The 20,000-nt window shown below is 44.9% G+C and overlaps 1 long non-coding RNA gene across 1 annotated transcript; it reads right to left on the bottom strand.

Annotated features, from left to right (window-relative positions):
- Positions 1-2,013: 2,013 nt before the first annotated feature.
- LOC121867390 lies at positions 2,014-3,021 on the bottom strand. Its single transcript, XR_006089144.1, has 3 exons — positions 2,927-3,021; positions 2,520-2,644; positions 2,014-2,119 (listed from the first exon to the last, which is right to left on the bottom strand). It is a non-coding gene; the product is annotated as an uncharacterized LOC121867390 (long non-coding RNA).
- Between the last annotated feature and the right edge of the window lie 16,979 nt (positions 3,022-20,000).

The following is a 20,000-nucleotide window of genomic DNA, read 5'->3' as shown; positions in this document are numbered from 1 at the left end:
TCTTAACCGCACTGACCTCTTTCAGCTGGCGGTGGCGGCGGTCTTGAGGAATCAGGGTGTGGGCAGTCGGCAACCGCTTCCGGAGTCAGGAGCACGCTGGGCAGCCTCCCATATACTTGATCATTTGCTCCGCCAGGCCCCGGTGCTTAGCGTCCAGAGCAGCGTGCACAGGACTCACCTCAGACCGGCCACATAGGGGACTGAGACTTGGCCACCTCAGCAGAGGCATGTCAAGATACAGTTGGCACTGGCGGCCTGGACCATAAGGTAAGTGGGTGAGCCACTGACGCAACATGGGGCCAGCGCTGAAACAAAGCCAGGGTGTGTCACCTCTTATAGTTAGTATGGGGTGATCCAGCACCTGCAAAGGTGTGGCAGGTTTCGTAAGACTGTTCTTTCTCCCTGTAGCACATGGAGGAACTTTTGTAGAGTCTAATTATTAAAATTATCATGGAATAGCAATTATAATAATGATGCCTCCAGGACGCCTGTTTATAGGTGTTAATAAAGTGTGTGTGTGTGTGTGTGTGTGTGTGTGTTTTGTGAAGGAAAAAAAGGACTTGCGGCAAACGTCTTTTACGGGTTGTACACCGAAGAGGGAAAGATGATTCCTGTTATAATTGTAAACATTCGTTATATTGTTATTATAAAACATATATAAGGAACACTAACATAGATAAACGTTTATAACCATAAAACATATATTAATGAACAAAAGTCAGCAGTAGGTATCAGGTATTCTCACACTGAACAAAACACACCAGGTATTACACGATGAATATACTGGACATAGGGAGTAAGACCGAAGAGCAACTTTATAATACTACCTGGACGACTTACACCTGTCTCTTATTAACACCTGAGCGACATAAAACTGTCCCTTATTAACACCTGGACGGCTACACCTGTCTCTTATTAACACCTGGACGACATACACCTATTTCTTATTAACACCTGGATGACATACACCTGTCTCTCATTAACACCTGGACGACATACACCTGTCTCTTATTAACACCTGTCTCTTATTAACACCTGGACGACATACATCTGTCTCTTATTACTTACCTGGACACACACACCTGTCCTTGTGTGCCTGGACGACATACATCTGTCCCTTGTTAGCTTACCTGGACAGCCTTACTTTCTGTCTCTTAGCCAACACCTGGACAGCATACATGTATATACTTATTAACGCCTGGACGACACACACCTGTCGCTTATTAACACCTGGACGACATACACCTGTCCCTTATTAACACCCTGGACGACATACACACATATACCCATTAAACTTTCTGGACGGCATCCTTCTCTTATTATACTTACCTGGACGACATCCACCCATCGCCCATTTAACACCTGGACATCATACATCTGTCCTTATTAACACCTGGACATACACCTGTCTCTTGATAACACCTGGACGACATACACCTGTCTCTTATTAACACCTGGACGACATACACCTGTCTCTTATTAACACCTGGACGACATGCTGTCTCTTATTAACACCTGGACTGACACACACACACCTGTCGCTTATTAACACCCTGGACGACATACATCTGTCCATATTAACACCTGGACGACATACACCTGACCTCGCTGGCCAACACTGGGACGACATCTGTCTCTTATTAACACCTGGGCTGACACACACTGTAGCTTATTAACACCCTGGACGACATACACCTGTCCCTTATTAACACCTGGACTGACATACACTTTTATCTCTTATTAACGCCTGTGCGATATACACCTGTCTCTTATTAGCTTACCTGGACGACATCCACTGTGTCGCTTTGTGATAACACTGGACATCATACATCTGTCATAGTAACGCTGGACGACATCCACCTGTCGCTTATTAACACCTGGACAACATACATCTGTCCCTTATTAACACCTGGACGACACCTGTCTCTTATTAACCCCTGTACTGACATACACGTGTCTCTTATTAACTTACCACAGGACGTCCATCGCACGAGCTCTTATTAACACCTGGATGTCATACACACCTGTCTCTTATTAACACCTGGACGACATACACCTGTCCTTATTAACACCTGGATGTCATACACCTGTCTCTTATTAACACCTGGACGACATACACCTGGCTTTTTATTAACACCTGGACGGTATGCACCTCTCCATTAACACTGGACGGCATACACCTGTCTCTCTCATTAACACCTGGACGACATACACCGGTCTCTTAGTAACACCTGGACGACATACATCACCAGCCTCTTATATTAACACCTGGACGACATACACCTGACTCTTATTAACACCTGGACGACATACATCTGTCTTTTTACCCATGTACCTGGACGACTGCCACTGCGCCTCTGTGCACTGGACGACACACACACCTGTCTCTTACACTACTTACCTGGACGACATACACCTGCCTTGATATGCCGCCCTGGACGACACTTTTATCTGTCTCTTAACCCAACACCTGGATGACATATACACCGGTCTCTAGTAGCATATAGTACGACATACACCTGTCTCTTATTAACACCTGGACGACATACACCTGTCTCTTATTAACAGCTGGTGACATACACCTGTCTCTTATTATCGCCTGTGCGACGTACCTGTCTCTTATTAACACCTGGACGACATACACCTGTCTCTTGCCTGGACGGCCTGCACCTTATTAACACCTGGATGTCATACACCTGTCTCTTATTAACACCTGGACGACCCGCAATGCTCTTACTAACACCTGGGCGACATACACCTGTCTCTTATTAGCACCTGGATGTCATACACCCATCTCTTTATTATACTTTTCGGACGACACTTTTACCAATATACTTATTAACACCTGGACGACATACACCTGTCTCTTATTGACACCTGGATGTCACTTTACACTTTATCTTATTAACACCTGGGCGACATACACCTGTCTCTTATTAACACCTGGATGTCATACACCTGTCTCTTATTAACACCTGGACGACATACACCTGTGTCTTATTAACACCTGGATGACATACTCCTGTCCATCATTTCTAACACCTGGACGACATACACCTGTCTCTTGCTACGGACTTTTTGTCTCTTGTTATAACACCTGGACGACATACACCTGTCTCTTATTATTAACACCTGGACGACACACACCTGTCTCTACATTAACACCTGGACGGTACCTTCTCGGCTGGCCTGTGGCATACACCTGTCTCTGGTAACACCTGGACGACATACACCTGTCTCTTATTAACACCCCTGGACGACATACACCTGTCTCTTATTAACACTGCAATGCGATATACACACCTGTCCTTATTAACACCTGGACGACATACACCTGTCTCTTATTAAACACCTGGACGACATACATCACCAATATATTAACACCTGAACGACACACACCGCAATAAGCAGTAACACCCTGGACGACATACACCTGTGTATTAACACCTGCAGACGACATACACCTGTCTCTTATTATTAACACCCTGAACGACGCACTGTCTCTTATTAACAGCTGGACGGCATACATCTGTCTCTTATTAACTTACCTGGATGACATACACCTGTCTCTTATTAACACCTGGATGACATACACCTGTCTCTTATTAACACCTGGATGACATACATCTGTATAACATTTAACACCGGACGACAGCACCTCTTATTAACTTGCACCGGATGACATACATCTGTCTCTTATTAACTACCTGGTTGACTGCCATCTGTCTCTTATTAACACCTGGACGACATACATGCTAATCTCTTATTAACACCTGGATGACATACACCTGTCTCTTATTAACACCTGGATGACATACGCAACCTGCTGACTACTTTGCGGACATATACATCTATCTCTTATTCTAACCACTATGGATAGGCACGTGTATCTCATTAACACCTGGACGACATACACCTGTATCTCTTATTAACACCTGTCTCTTATTAACACCTGGACGACATACACCTGTCTCTCATTAACACCTGGACGACATACACCTGTCTCTTATTAACACCTGGACGACATACACCTGTCTCTTATTAACACTGGACGAGGCTGTCTCTCATTAACTTTCTGGACGACATACACCTGTCTCTCTCAGCCCATTACTTACGGACGACATACACATATCTCTTATTAACACCTGGACGACATACGGTCTCTTATTAACACCTGGACGACGCCGCACACATCTCTTATTAACACCTGGACGACATCCACCTATCGCTTATTAACACCTGGACGACTACACGGTCTCTTATTAACACACCGGATGATACCACCTGTCTCTTATTAACGCCTGTACGACATACACCTGTCTCTTGGCCCTGGACTGACCTCGCACCCACCGCATATACTTATTAACGCCTGGGCGTATAATTGCGCCACCGGACGACATACACGATTGTCTTATTAACACCTGGACGATATACATCTCTTATTAGCGGATGCGCCTATTACCTCTCTCATTAACACCTGGACGACATACACCGATTGTCTTATTAACACTTTCTGTGCGGCATACACGCCTGTCTCTTATTAACACCTGAGGCACCACCCTGTCTCTTATTAACACCTGGACGACATACACCTGTCTCTCATTAACACCTGGACGACATACACCGGTGTCTTATTAACACCTGGACGATATACACCTGTCTCTTATTTACGCCTGTGCGACATACACCTGTCTCTCATTAACATATACTTTGGGGTAATAATTAGATGGTAGGTATTACCTTAAGGATAATTGTATGTTGGTGTTGACATATGAATACAGTCGTCCTGTTATCTTCAGTGAGTGACGTTACTGTTCACTGGAGATTTACATACCTACCTGCCTCTACACACAGTTCTTCGACGCTGGCCATCACATGTTATAAATATTCTTACCTGCGTGTTTAATATTTAATAGGCCAGACACACCTGTGTGGTAGGGTGGGTCAGGTGACCAGGTGACTAATTATCACGGTACCCGCACACTTATTTGTACCCCAGGTAGTGGTGTATGAAAATAATATGTAGGGTGTTGGGGCGTGGGCAGACATGTTTTAATATAAATAATATACTTTCTACAGGTACCTGCATATTATGCAGAGACAGATTTATTGTAAATAATATATGACAGGTTTTTATTTCAGATTAAGGTTGGGAAAGGATGGAAGGCATATGGAAATAGGCTGGCTTCGAACAAAGAAGGATAAGAAGTCACGACATATAGATGCGTGGGGGAGGTGGAAGAGAAGTTTAATAAGAAGGTTAAACCGAGGGGGACGACTTTTATAATACATATTACAGGTTTGTTGGCTAGCACCAGCTAACCTAGGATTTAGGATGAGGTTGCACAATGGTTACTTTGGTTGATAATGACTAGTTTGATTTTATAATTATATGTTTATTAAATCATATTACTATATTTCGTTTTGGACTCACTAGATTTTGACTTGTTAGATGTGATCTTACAGTATATCATCTGAGTTTTAATCTAAGATTGGATCGTTGTGCCGGACATAGATGGGTCGCGGGTTGGGTTGTTGTAGTAGGGACAGATTCCGGGACCCCTCTGTCGATATCTTCCCCGTGTAGGTGGTCTGGGCTGTGAAGGTCGTCAAGGAGCTTTACTAAAACCTTAACCCTTAGGCGTAGGACACAGGCGTTGGTACCATTTTATTTCTCCAGATGGTTTCACACTCTATCTCATGGTAGGAGCGGCCGCTGGCTGACCTCAGACATCTTATTTTTGGAAGCTCTTTAGTTGTTGTTGTCTGGTCTTCGAGTGGGGAGCGAGTGGGGCGATGTGGATGCTCCAACCGGGCCTCACCAGCGCCTTGGCCTGGGTGGACTTGTATCTTCTCTGGCATCCAGTTTAAAGTTTTTAATTTGGCGGCGGCGACTTTGGCTTTCTTTTGTTTGTCCTTCGTGTGAAATGATGCGTCAGAGATGTGTTGAGCTGAGCAACCTGCCTTGTTTAGAGTACTCGAAATGCACAAATGGAGTCGATCATCAATGGCGCCCGGCTTGAATTTGACTATGGGTATGACCTCGAATTTCGTTTTGTTTGTTATATTTTCCATTTATTTTCCTAATCCAAAGAAATCCTCTATTGCCCGGGAGAGCGGTAGAATTCGCCATCCTTACGTGGATTCTGGGCAGGTGACGAGATTTGTGTTACATTACATTCGGCATGCATGGAAGTACTCGCTGCCGACGATTGGGGGTGTAGATCAACCGATGTAGAGGCGTGTAAGGGTTAGTGAGGGCAGAGCACCAGGGCTTTGCCATGAGAGTGAAATTTCCTTTCTGTGTTCCATTTTGCAGCCCAGTTTTGTCTCTGCGGTCCGTAATGAAGTTGCACAGCAAGCGCATCAGTTTTCAAGGTAGCCCCAGTTGTATGATCTTATACTGCAGGCCCGTTTGCCAAACTTTATCAAACTCCTTGCTGACGTCCCTCAGCACTACACGTTTACACTGGGCGGCCAGTCATTGTGTTGGCAGCGATTTGCTTTCGTAGGCCTGGGCAATGGCGGTGGAAGTGCACCGGTACTGGCGGAGCGAACTGGCGGGGATTATCGCGGCACGTCTTCGTCACTTTCAGACCACATCCGCGGCAGCTTGTTTACTATTTTTCGAGGATTTTTGGCTGGTACCTCAGGCAATATTGGTCAGGAACCAGTTTGTTTGGAGGCTTCCCTGCTTTTTTGGTATATACAGGCGAATAGCGGCGATCTTGAACATCTTGAGTATCAGAGGCAGAGGCAGGCATTGCATATGCATGAGCAAGCCTCCCTATCATGTTGTCTAGGGTGTGGGTCAGGATCTTTGCATTTAATAGCGGCTTGCTTGGGTGACTTGTTTTGAGGTATCTTTATGGCCAGCTACAGCCACACATATAGGGACCTATCGCTCGTAGGGTAGCTGTCGTCCATCAGTATAGGCAGGCCAGTCCATTGGAGAATTACGCTGGAGCCAGTGCTGATAATTCTATAGCTGACCCTCCGTGTCCTCTATCGGCTCCCTGTCGGCCTCGGTTTCTCCTGTTCACTAATGGTAAATATCTTCCATTAAATATCGCCGATGAAATTGTTCTTGGTTTCTCATAGGATGTTTTCCGCTGTTTGCGTTGTTTTGGTAGGGGACCTGTTAGAGGTTGAACCGATCAGGCAGCTTGATCCATTTCAGGCAGCTTAGAGATAAATTTAATTGTTGACATCCCACACCAAGGCATCCCCCTTTTTATTTCCATGTAGGCGTTGGCTCTTGTGCACCGGATGTAGTCCCAGCAGCTCTGGGGTACGGTCTCAGCTGCCTCATCTGGTGGGCTAGGTGGCGGTGCGGGGGCGGGTCCCGTGAGTGGTGAGTCGGGATGTTGCTGTCCATCTTCCGTCTTCGTGGTGGCTGCATGGGCCAGTGTTTAGAAGATGTTGGGACTGCCCCCCTCCCCGCCGCGGGGCCGGGGCTCCTTGAGAGGAGTGCAGTCACCTTGGTGCAGGACTGCAGGCCTGATGTTGGTAGGGATCATAGTAGGATTGGGCTGAGAGCGCTTATCACGACGACTGGCGGGTGTTCGCTGGAGTACTGATGGGTCAGGTTAACTTGATTGGGCTGGGGCCGGCCTCTCTGTGCAGAGGATTGCATGGTGTGGCGCTGGCGCCATGCGCTGATCGTCTTCAGGAAATGCATTTCGGTGGTGCGGTTTTCGCCTTCTGGATATTTGTGTACGGTGCACACCGGCGTTGTTTATAAAATTACTTGTCATTAGAACATAAAGTACACTTTGTTTGGAATCCCCCTATGATGTATGTTAGTTTTCTGTGCTTAACTGGTTTAGGTCTTGTTGGTAAGGACGTCTGGGAGGTAGATTTACGCTTTGTGCATATGATAACGGTCCCTAGTTGTCTCCACCTGTACTCCTAGAACTGGAAGCCTCGAAGTCTAGCAACACTCTGCTTGACTCAGTGACCTGATGTACAGCGACACCGTAAAGGCTCAATACCCGTCATGTTCTCCTGGTATACAGTATAGCGAAATTTCAGTTTACTTGATAACACTTGACAGTACTATTTATAGAGGTCATGTGGGTCTAATTAGGCTCAGTTAGTACGTTCACGATCTGTTAAGGGGTTAGTAGGCGGGCAGATTTTTCATCCTTACTAATGACTGTATATTTAGGGAGACTGTAGCTTGTGAAACATTAAGCCGGTCGTTTGCTTTCGACTGCCGCGTTTCACGGGGCGCCTTCTTAGCAGAATCTTGAGCATACCGCGCCAGTGTGGGGCCCTCAGACTTCACTAAATGCGTTATTTTGGGAAGATATTGAGGTCACAAATTACATAATGTGATGTGTCATCTACTGACGCTGCGGCTGAAGGGTCTTGTTCGTGTGTGGAGTAGTTGCCATCACTTACAATTGGCTATTGTGACTGCGGGTTGCAGTCCGATGGTCACTAATGTCATTAAGCTGGGAGTACATGTCTGGGTCGCAAAGATTTCTGATTATGCGCTGGAGCTGTGATCCCAGGGGACTGACTGGCTACGTGGAATGCGGTTGTCCCAAACAGTACAGTCAGGAGTTTATGGTCCATTTCTGGTGGGTGGGGTCGTCGTTAAGTCGTTAGAGAGGTTACTGCCTTGCGAGTTTCTTTTGAGAGGCGCTTTGTTTGTATTTCGGCGGTGCCGTCATTTAGACACCAAGTTTGGTGTCTCGTTGAGACTGTTTCAAGAGACTCGAACCTGGACTGAACCATGTGTGATGGGGCATGCAGATAAGATGGTACATAGTGGTGCGTTGGACTAGTCCTGGCTGTGGAAGGAGACGCTCGCTGCACTCTCCGCCACCGTCTCTCGCATGGCGTGGGCTCCGTGGCTGCTGCTTTGGCTTTGGGAGGTCCTTGGGTTAGTCTCTGGTGCAGGACTTCCATGGAGTCTTTGCTGAAGCATTGTTCGTTTGGCTGGGTCGCAGGTTTTCTTTTTAGGGCTTGATCTTTTAAGTTGGCTCTAAGCTCTGATCGTGGACTAGTGCTTTTTGTGGTGTTAGAAATTTCCTGTGGTTTCTTTTTTGCTTTGGTTGTTTCTGCCAGTTTCTTCGTGACTTGCGTTTGCCTGTATCTATTTCGGGCAGGTGGAGAGGTCCTGTGTACACCCTCGCCCAGACGACACACTTTTTGATGGTTATAGGCCAGTCTTTCTAGAAGTGTTGGACGAGATGAACACTCGGAGCATACTGTTGCCAGGGGCAGTTCTTGACTCAATAGTTGTTGTTGTGCTTCCATACATATTCTATTATTTGGTGTGAGGATGGAAATTACCATACGCATAGAGCCCTTTCTCCTTCACATTTCCTTCGTCGTGTGCGCAACAAACCTTGATTTATATTCATGGGCACATACATACTGGAGGGTACACACTCACATTTTGTACACATTTTTCTTTGCTTTTCATTTTACTTCTGAGCAACTTCTGCATTTTGACTTTTCCGTGCTTTGTCCAACTTCTTGCATACAAGAATTTGAGCTTAGGCGTATTCCGATAAGGACAATGACCTGCGTATCCGTTGGTTTCGAACATTAGCTAGACTTCATAAAGCTTATCAGCATCTTTATCTATCGAGGATATTGTGCCATCTCTCTCCAGATCCACGAGTCTATTTATCCTGCCCCTCCATAGGTCCTTATTAGCCTTTTTAGCTCTATCCGAGACCCTGGGTCAGGTTTCGGGAGATCGCTTCCTCACTTTGGCCCTGGTCAGTTACATACATGAAGATCATACCTAATGGGTCACGTGCAAGCCCCATGGATTACGCACCTTCTGTTCACTTGCTGGGCGGGCTGGGAGCAGGTTTAGGGGTAGGGTGAACAGACAGGCTCCTGGCTGTAGCCCCTCGACTTAACGTAGGCGGGTTATGAAGCACTGCCGAGATTACGGCAAGCTACCGCCACCCTTACTGTTTCGACTCAAGCAGCCCTCACGGGGCACCTTTAATGGATCTGCACAGGATTCTGGTGATTCCCCAGAGTAGCAGGGACTCTAGGCGAAAGGAGGATGGAAGGTGGTGTGCGAATAAGCCTTCATGCAAATAAAAGATAAAAGCAGCCAAATGAACCCAACGTGAAAAAGCTTATAGCTGGCAGTGTTTGGGCCAAACGGAGGAGTTTTGAACACAGCAGGGAACATGGCGTCGCCGCTGCGGGCGCTCCTGAGCCTCAGGGTGGTGACCAGATGTGGCAGTGACTAATATGTTATGCCTGCATTTTTACCATATTGTACCAGAGTAGTTGTAATAATATGGCAGTGTTGAGGTTGTCCTCCTTAACATGTGAAGAAGACTAAGGCGCATGTCTAACGTTTTCATTTATTTACGCAAACGGTAGGAAGGATGGCTTAAACAAACATTATGTTTGGCTATAGAATCAGGGTCATGTTTGGTGGGGTGTAATGCCTGACCATTATGTATATAGAGCAGTGGTTCTTATTTTTGGTCAGGACCTTGAGGAATCTATTTGGCCCCTATGGACCTCCTAGAGAAAAGTACGCATAAGCACATAAACCTGAAAACACTGCAATGGGATATGCTGGTACCATTTAGAAATTTGCGAATCATACGGTGTATGACATACACAAAGTATGAATAAAGTAGCGAACTACCAGAGTCAAAACCACGGGCAGGCTGATGAGCTGATTGTATGTTACCTGACCGTGTACAGTGGCATCCCATGCCACCCTACCGGTTGCTGGTTTCTTCAGTAACCAAAAATACATACATAACATCTAGTATAATATTTGACAAAAATAGAACAACAATATAAAAATATAGTGAATAGGAAATGTTAAGTTTTTAATACTGACCTTCCACGGACCCTGAGGCTATCAGGTTAGGTAGGTTGGGAACCCTGATGGAGTATTGAGATGGTGGAAGATGGGGGCTTGGGGGTTACGGTGTTGTAGGGGCTTGTTTATGTATAAACACCTGACTTCATTTCCTTTTTGACCAGTAGGGCTGGGCAAAGAGGCATTTTAATTTTGCTGCGGCATGTGCTCCAGATCATAGAGACCCTTTTAGCACTAGGACATAGCAGTTAACCAGATCATAGAGGCAACACCCCTAACTTGGTTTCTCTTGAGACTTTCAACACGTAAGTTTAACTGGTACTTATTGTGTACACACAGGTTTAGGACTGGTATTAAAATTGCATTATTTATCATTGTGACAACAAAATATGGAAAATTAAGAGGTACTCATTTAAATGCTAAGATTAGACTAAAATTGCAGCTATGATTGTTATGTAAACATATATTGGATTAAACTTATTTATGTGTGATTGCCTATGTATGATTTATTTGAAATACTATAATGAATTGTATTCAACAGGTTTGACGAGGGTGTATAATAGGCCCCTGTCTCATCAACAGAGCATTATTATAAATGGTCAATACATCCTGATATTATATTCAGATTCACCACCCTGTAACTTTCCACTGTGTCTATAGGTAAGACATGGGGCGGACCCGCGTGGTAGGGGTGACTCACCCAAAGGGCGAGACCCATAGCTCAGCATTTCTGTAAGCTTACTCGCGATGCCCTTAAGCTTCAGTAGCTCACCTCAGCTTATATACGTGGGGCGGTATTTCGCGTTTATAATACATAAACGCCATCCCTTCTCTCATTCGCACTCCTAGACAGTGAGACTTACTGTTGATCTACACTCCCAGGAATTATATATACAGCCTTTTATAATAAAGCAGAAGGAACTACCGTTTGGGTTTCGTTACTTAAAACCCAAATATAAATATATAATAGTGGACTGGTTAATTGGACAAGCAGCCGATTCATGTAGGTGGCTTAGCCCGGTATTAATGCAGTTCTTCTTCAAACTGGTAGTCATTATCATCCGTCTGTGTTTTAATGAAAAACAGAAAACTACACAGCAGTGATGCGTTACATAATCCAGTGTTTAAAACTATATGCGTATTGAGGCAATGTTTGGTATTTCCACTTATCTGTCACATACAAATACGTGCAGAATTAAGTAATAGACATATTACAGCCTGTTGGTACATATCCAGATTGAGCCGGTTGAGATGGAGCTCACTCAGCATTTCTAGACATTACAGTGTTGCAGTGTTGAAGAGTTTCATAACCTGGACTAACAATTGAGTATTTCACTAGCAGCTGAACAGTATTGTTGTGTGGAGTCAGCGTGTTGGGATTCGGTGTCATCCTGTACAAGTCTTATATATATGCGTGGACTGTGAAGACTTGGCACCGCGGCAGTTTAGCTAAGCGACCCAGCAGCGACCAAGGTGATGGCAATCATGGCGGTTTCCTGATGCGCCGGAGGAGGAACTCCTAGTTCAAGTGGACTCATCTCTCACCCCAAGCAGAAGGCGTCTTCTCGTTGCCAAAGGGAGCCAGCAGCTTGGCGCGGCCATCCTGGGAAGAGGCCCGCCCACACTCCACCCACCCACTTCGACTCCAGGGCTGGAAGGATCACATTTTTTCTATACAGGCATTACTACTCTGTATAAATAGGTAATTTAAATTACATAACTCTACACACGCTTAGATACGTGCCGAGATATCTTCACACCCGATAGGTTCGTCGGATAGGATTATTTCAATGATAAAATTAATGAATCGCAAGATTAATGTATTGAAATCCACAAATTTACAATTAACTTTGTAAGTGTCTGTCTTCTTATTGATAGTTTAAAATTAACTACAATTCTTATTTGTCTTATAATGAGAGGCAAGTGATCTGCTTACTGTGTTAAGTATTCACATTGACCCAGGGGCTAATAGATAATTTCTAAGATTCCATGTCGTACTTAAGATGAAATGAACACTTAAGCGCAACTGTTTTGCTTATAACCAACAAATGCGATGATCAAACCCAGGGCTGGCAGCGTTTGAGTATGGAACACAGTTAAAATGAGTAGGTAGGAAGTAGTGTTAGAAGTTATAGGCCGAGATCATTCAGCGTGACTTAAACCGTCGTACCAGTCTGTGTAAATCCACTATAGTTACCTCACCTAAGTTTACAAAGCAGTTACCCTGTTACAGGTGATAGTGTGTCTGTTGCTAAATCGGTAACAACCTTATTAACCCTGCCTTCTGTTAGGTAAGAATACTAACTTGCTTCATACTAACAATACAATGCGTCATCTAACCCTCACACCAGTACTACTACCACACCTAAAACTGATAATGTTATTAATATCATACAGCCTTGTGACTATATTGAATTTCCACTTGGGACAAGACAATTGCTCCGAGATTACAGCACATTTTGTCGTGCATGTGAACATAGCATGCCAATAGTCACATAATGACTGGCAGAAGAAAGAAAGCATATGCGTTCCCATATAGCAGGGTTCCTATGCAGGCGGTCGTTTAAATCGTTTGGTTTACAGAAGCCCTGACTATAAGAAAAGAAGTTCAAAGCGAGCGCCAAATTGAGATTTTTGAGGGGTAGGTCTGTGGAACGCTGCAATGGATATTCAGATGGTTGGATCGGCTGTATTCCAGGTATACGAAATGAAGCGGGGCTGTTGACATTGCAGGCGAGGTTAAGCCAGGACATACCAGCGCTTTCGGTCCTCCAGGCTGGTACAACTCACAGGGTGATATGCCACCCGGACAATGTGGAAACAGTGATAGAACTATGGAATTTCTTTAGCTGCAAAAGTCAAGTGGTCCTTATATAGCTACAGGCCCCTTACTGGCGCAGCCCTCGAGTGACGTCACCACAACCCCAGCTGTCTCAGATGCATAGGCAGCCTCACTCCCAGACTCCTTATCATTTTACTTAAGCTCCGATTTACTTCCACTCCCGCCTAGCATGGCAGAAAACTTATCGTTACGGTCGCACATTGTAATAAGCGTGGCCCGTAATGGAAGATTGTTTTCAGCTCGAGGAAGTAATAGTGCTAATTTTAAGGCCATGATTGCAAAGCCATTCTCAAAAGGTCAAACGGTAGGGAGCCAAAGCGGCGCACAAACCTCAGCGGCATGGAAAGTAGTGCGCTCTTCACAAATCGACAGCTCATAGTTCACGCAGGAGTGCGATGGCTATGTATAAGGCTAGAAGTGGACCTAAGTGAAGCGGAGGAAGTGTCGTATAAGAGGCGTAAGCAGAAAATCTACGGGACAAGTCATGGGGGGAAGACCAGCGCGCACACCACAGCACAAGAGAGGGATAGATAGGGTAATTCCGCCCCTCCTCACAGCACTTCTATTGCGGCCCTGCGTTAATGGCGGCTCGCCCTAGCAAAGTGGAGGTGTTGTCAGTGCCGATAGTGGATAGCCTGGCTCTTGATATAGACACAGGTGCTTGCGCGCTAATGTATTGGCCTTGACATCATATCAGGTTTACAACGTAAAATTCTCTCTGCGCAAATTCAAATGGAAGCCTAATGGCAGCTGAGCTTCGAGAGAAGGAGTTTCAGGTACTCAGCTACGACGCTCAAGGTGACCACCACTCAGATTCTCCAAGACGTGAAATGCGCCCTTCTCGCGAACTTTTATATAGTTGCCAGCAGTTCAATTTGCCAGCTGACGGTTACTTGGTCTGCCCAACTCTTCGAAAACGCAACCAGATGTTCATCCGTAAAATAAATATTTAAGTTTGGGGTATGTTCCTACACACAGCGTGAGGTATCATTCTGAACCTATACTTACCACTGGGACTGAAAGTTGAACGTACTGCCAATCACATATTGAAGGTCATCATTAGGGTACTCTCGACCTCAACCACACACCTTCCCAGCGTTACGTAAAGGGGATGCGGGGACGTGGTACCAGCAGAGGCGTGAGAGGTTCTCTCCAAAACCAAAATGAAATTCACTGGTAGCTGTTGACTCACTAACTTGTGTACACGGGCACAGATGTTATTAATGTCTCGGAAACATACAAGGTAAGGGCTGTGTTGTGCGGATCGCCTGTTTTCTATCACGCCCTAGAATGGTTTGTAAACCTTTTGATTCCTAAATCCCGAGACGGTTCGTAGAATCTTGAAAGGATGTTATATGTGTGATTTTTCCAGTATGTCAGCAATGCAGAGAGTGCAACAGAAAAATGGAGTTACGATTTCGGGGTGGTGTTGCGAATTGCCAACAGACTCGACTAGCCAGGATAGATCAAATAAACTGCGTATTAAAGAACAGGTAGATTAAATATCCTGGTTGAGAACAAAGCTATAATTTGAAACATGACTATGAACTTATATAGTAGTGGAACATGTCGCGGGAAGGGTCATCAAATAATGGCCGTCACTTTTTGGTAGATTTGATGTATATAGGCGGCTACGTTTAGGGTTTTAAATATTTTGCAACCTTTTGCTAGGGTGAGTTTAGCGTGAAATTTATCGAAGAGTAGTACATGGCTGCGGGGTACAATTAAATAGTGAACATTGCTTTTTACTGACTGCATTCTTTAACAACCCAACTAACGTGTTTTCATAGGCTTTTAAGATTTGATGTACGTGCTTTATAAGTTATTAATATTTACGTGGCTGCTTGTGTCAGGACGAGGAACCAAGGTAAGCCTTCTAGTCACTATCTTAGATTGGGAGGCTCCGCGAGGTGGTTGCCTACATTGAGATGCTTTGAGATAGGTGTTTTTAATCAGGCAAATCAGTGAAAAGAACCGGGGCACTACACAAACAAAGACATTGCTGCATTCCTTTGGTAGCTGTCTTGGCACAGTACGCTCCCTGGCTAACGCTCAGTTCAAGCCTCAGTCATAACAAGTCAGAGAAGAAGATTAGTGAGACTGCTGGCCAGTTGGGAAAAGGCAAAGAGGTCATCCTACCGGGAAGGGCGCGGACTGAAGGACGGCACATGAAACAGCTGGACCAGTTGTTTGACGCAAATTGCGCGGAGCACGGTGTTTATATATTACCTCGTTTGATGCATTCAGGCTGCCGAGTCGGTACATCTCACCGTGTTTTGCAAAGCGTGGACTGGAAAGTTCCATGGCTGGCGTTTATTCGGCACAGAGAGAGGCTAACTGATATAGGGGCTCTCTCATGATTTCTAGCCAAGATATTCCGGAGTCCAAGAGACAGGAGGCTGCCACAGAGACAGAAGAGGAGAAGAGTTGCGAGGAAAAGAGACTTGAGAGGGCCAGGTGGTAAAAGGCTGATGATTGGAGTCCAAGTTCTAGGGTTTAATGACACATGGCTGATCAAGAGTGCTGACCAGGAGAATGGCTTTATTCCCTAACCAAGAAAATAATGATCCCCAAATCGCTTAGGCAGGTCGAAATAGGAAGGAATGTCTGAGCACTTAAGCCCAGCCAGCATGCACGACACTACACTAGTCTCAGAGAAACTGCAGAGACTCAACACATGGCTACCTGGGTTAGCCGGTGGTTTGATACTTTTGGTAATTACCACCTGGTGATAGATCATAACAAAAGTAAGGAGGGAAACAAGGAAGGCAATGCGTACTTCAGAGGGACATTAAGGATAAGAGAAAATGGAATCAATTGTTTGTTCTTTGATGGGAGAAGGGATGACACTAAAGTGTTCATAAAGAAAGTTGGAGATTCTGACAAGTTGTTCCCTGCCATGGTAGGAAGGGAGGAACGCCGCTCCTGCAAGTGAACCCAGGAGGGAGGCAATTTGTGGCATTCACTCCAGAGAAAGATGACATCAAGGAAACCAGCTGAGATAGTGGCGGAATAACATTGTGAGCTGGCTCCAGAGGAGCGTAGACCAGACCCTGCAGGCCATTGGAGGGGACAGCACCAACTTCTGAACACAGGGTGCTTAAAGGGGGTCATACAGTGGATAGGCGGGAAGGGTGGGAGGAAGCTGGTCTGGATTGTTTGTGACCTCCACACCAGGGGATTTATACTCAGACATCTGATCCAGGAGGCTGGATGGCAAGACTCTTTCAAACAACAGATGGTCTGGTCCTCTTGGCAAGATGCTGGACTCTGCCACTGAGTTAGAAATAAATCCGAGCTTTAGAAAAAATCACAGTTGGCCCTCCCACTCAGTGAGCTTGCACATGCATCGTGCAGCTGACCTGAGTACTGACCAGTACTATGGTTACATGATTTGCAGTGCCATCAAAACTGGGGTCATGCAGTGGACTTACTTACCTGCAGATGGGTCCGGTCTCACATTCTAGGTGGCTCTAGCGGCTCTCGGTTCTGCAGAATTTGGGTGCAAACTCATCATGAAGCTGAGAAGGAACCAGCTTCACAACCTGAGACTTATTGTCCCAATTCATGCATTGGTGTCTACTTGCCAAATTGGGTCAACACCAAGGTCAAGTCATCGTTGTTCCTCGAAGGTCGAGGCATGTTCTCTTCCAGCTTGAGCTCCTGAGGAGTCAGCAAGGAAGGTTGTTCAGATTGTGGAGCAGACTGTGAGGAGATCTTCCTGGTATGCTCATCGAGGCAGTTCTGCAGGCGATGCTCTGCAGTAAGGATGAGGAGGAGAGAGTGGCGATCAAAAGATCGCGATTATAGGACTTATATAGAGAGGATCTGGGCACTTAATGGAGAATCAGTTGGTGGCATTCCTTCAGGGGTCAAGGGAGGCCTGAAGTCAATCTAGGTGCCAAGACCCTCACTGATCATAGATCTGGATAACATCAGGCTGGCAGTAGACCCCCCTCTTACCTGCAGCCCTCACCAATGTTCAAGTCAGGAAAACCACTGGACGGCCAGTGCATGTACGCTGCTTTAGGTATAGAGCGTTGTGTACAGCAAGTGAGCGAGGCCAGCAGTCACGTGTACAACCAGGAGAGGAGGGAAGGCTACATCCGAGCTCAGGTGGTCAGCAGGGAGGTGATGAGTAGAAACAGAAGCAAGAAAGACATGTTCTCTATGGTGTGCAGCAACACCGGGTCGTAGTAGTAAAACCGGTTTTGTATTTGATGATTTTGTTTTCTAAAGGAATATTAAATTTAATAAATGTGTCAAGATCATTCGTTTCACTATTCTGGATCATTTTCATCCTAATAAATTAACCTGATACATTTACTTTACTTTAAATAAGCTATTTAGTGGTGTTGGTAAAAGGGTGGGAATACTGAATTTTCATAAGATTTCAAGTTAAAATTTACCTAGCAAAAAATGAAAACTTTTCAAATCTGAAGATATCAAATGATTCTGCACATAGAACTACATCATTAATACCATGGGCCGATTTTTCAAACTCAAAAAAAAAAATTCGCCTCCGATTGACACACCCTAATGTGCACAATATGGAATTAAACAAACTTTTGTGACAGCTTATCATCCACAGGCTAATGGCCTTGTTGAAAGAACCAATCGTAAAATCCTAGAAATACTGCGTCCAATTGTTAGTGGTTTTCAATACGCATGGGAGGATTGGTTACCGCAGGTTGCAGCCTCTATTAATGGGTCAGTTAATAGCTCTACGGGCAAAACACCCTACTACATTGTCTATGGTACAGATAAACGTCTGCCTTACGACATGCTTACAGATGCGCCATACCCGGTATATAATACGGATGATTTTGGGGCAAAACAAATTCATGTCTTTACAGAAATTCATAACCAAGTACGATCACAGCTAGCGGCGTCACGCGCCAAAATGATCATCAAACAACATAAACATGCTAAACCTATCGCACTGAACGTTGGGGACGCTGTTATGTTAAAGGAACCTGAAAGGAACTCCAAACTTTCGGCAAAATTTTCTGGTCCATTCCGCATAATCTCAAAAGAAGCAGGCAACAAATTCAATATATGGAAGCCTAATGCACAGATTGCAGATGTCGTGCACGCGGATCGTCTGAAGAAGACCCAGATAAATGTACCTCCAGTTGATGATGACGTGACTGATACATCCTTACAGACTGTTCAGAAGCAAAATGTCCCAAATGACTATTGTATGAAACTACGTTCTGCGAGTAGAAGTTAACTCGTACTTTCGCGTCAGTTGGAAAACGTCGACGGCCAACTACAATCAGCATTGGACATTCTTCATGGTCTCAGCACAGCTTCGATGAATTCGACAATAGTTTCACGAACGTTGTCGTTCAGGCTGTATCTCAACAGAATCGTGTTATTTCTCAAACCTTTCATGCGATTACTGCTCTAGAATCAAAGGTTAATGCAATCATAATGGAGTCTAACCAAGTTTCGAGGATTGTTACTAGGTTACAGAAAGCAATCCCGACGTTAGAATGGCTCCTTTACTTCACAGAATATTTGCATGCTGCTGAAATTTCAGTTCATAAAATTGTAACCTCTAAAAATGAACTAATAGACAGCATTGTAGATGCCGGGATAGGACGTGTGGACGCGAAGCTTGTGCCTGTGCAGACGCTTCTTGAAGCTTTAAAAATAGCCAAGTTGCAGTATCATTTAACTCCTATTTTCAATGACAATGAGGTTCACTATTATTACCCGCTGTTGGAGTCAACCCTCACGCACAATGCAATTCTGATACACATTTCTATGCGAGGGCAACATGAGTTTAAGGCATGGCATTTAGAACCCTTCCCCTGGTCTGTGAACGACACACTGTATACCCTAGATAGGCCTAAAGAACTTTTCTTAGTAGATGAAGAGTATTCTTTGTTATCAATAGAAGATTCTGAGGTACTGTCACGGTGTAAGTCGTCTTATCTACACCTACACGTATGTCCAGCTTACATGTTTGCATTTATTCCTGCTGCAGAGGGAATATGTGAATTGGCAGTCATACAACCAAATGTACGCACAGCGTTAGCGCAATGCAGTTATAGGCCAGTTAGTCTAAAGACTGTGTTCCACGCTCACCTTCACAATGTGCAGTATTTGTTCTTTCCAAATCTCACTACTGTAATTTTAAAATGCCAAAATGGTGTTAAGCAGCTAGTTGTGAAAGGGCATTACAAGGCTCCGGATTACTGTTAAATCACTTGTAGTACATTACGGACCTTGCCTACTCATCAGCATTTTGCGTTAAATCGAAAACTCAAGTCTGCTTTAATTCAACTTCCTGTAATGAATTTCACTATCAAGGATATTCAAATA

Source organism: Homarus americanus, unplaced genomic scaffold (assembly GCF_018991925.1).
Source record: "Homarus americanus isolate GMGI-L3 unplaced genomic scaffold, GMGI_Hamer_2.0 scaffold32583, whole genome shotgun sequence".
In the NCBI taxonomy this organism is placed as follows: Eukaryota; Metazoa; Arthropoda; class Malacostraca; order Decapoda; family Nephropidae; genus Homarus; species Homarus americanus.
This window is presented reverse-complemented; position numbering and strand designations above follow the sequence as displayed.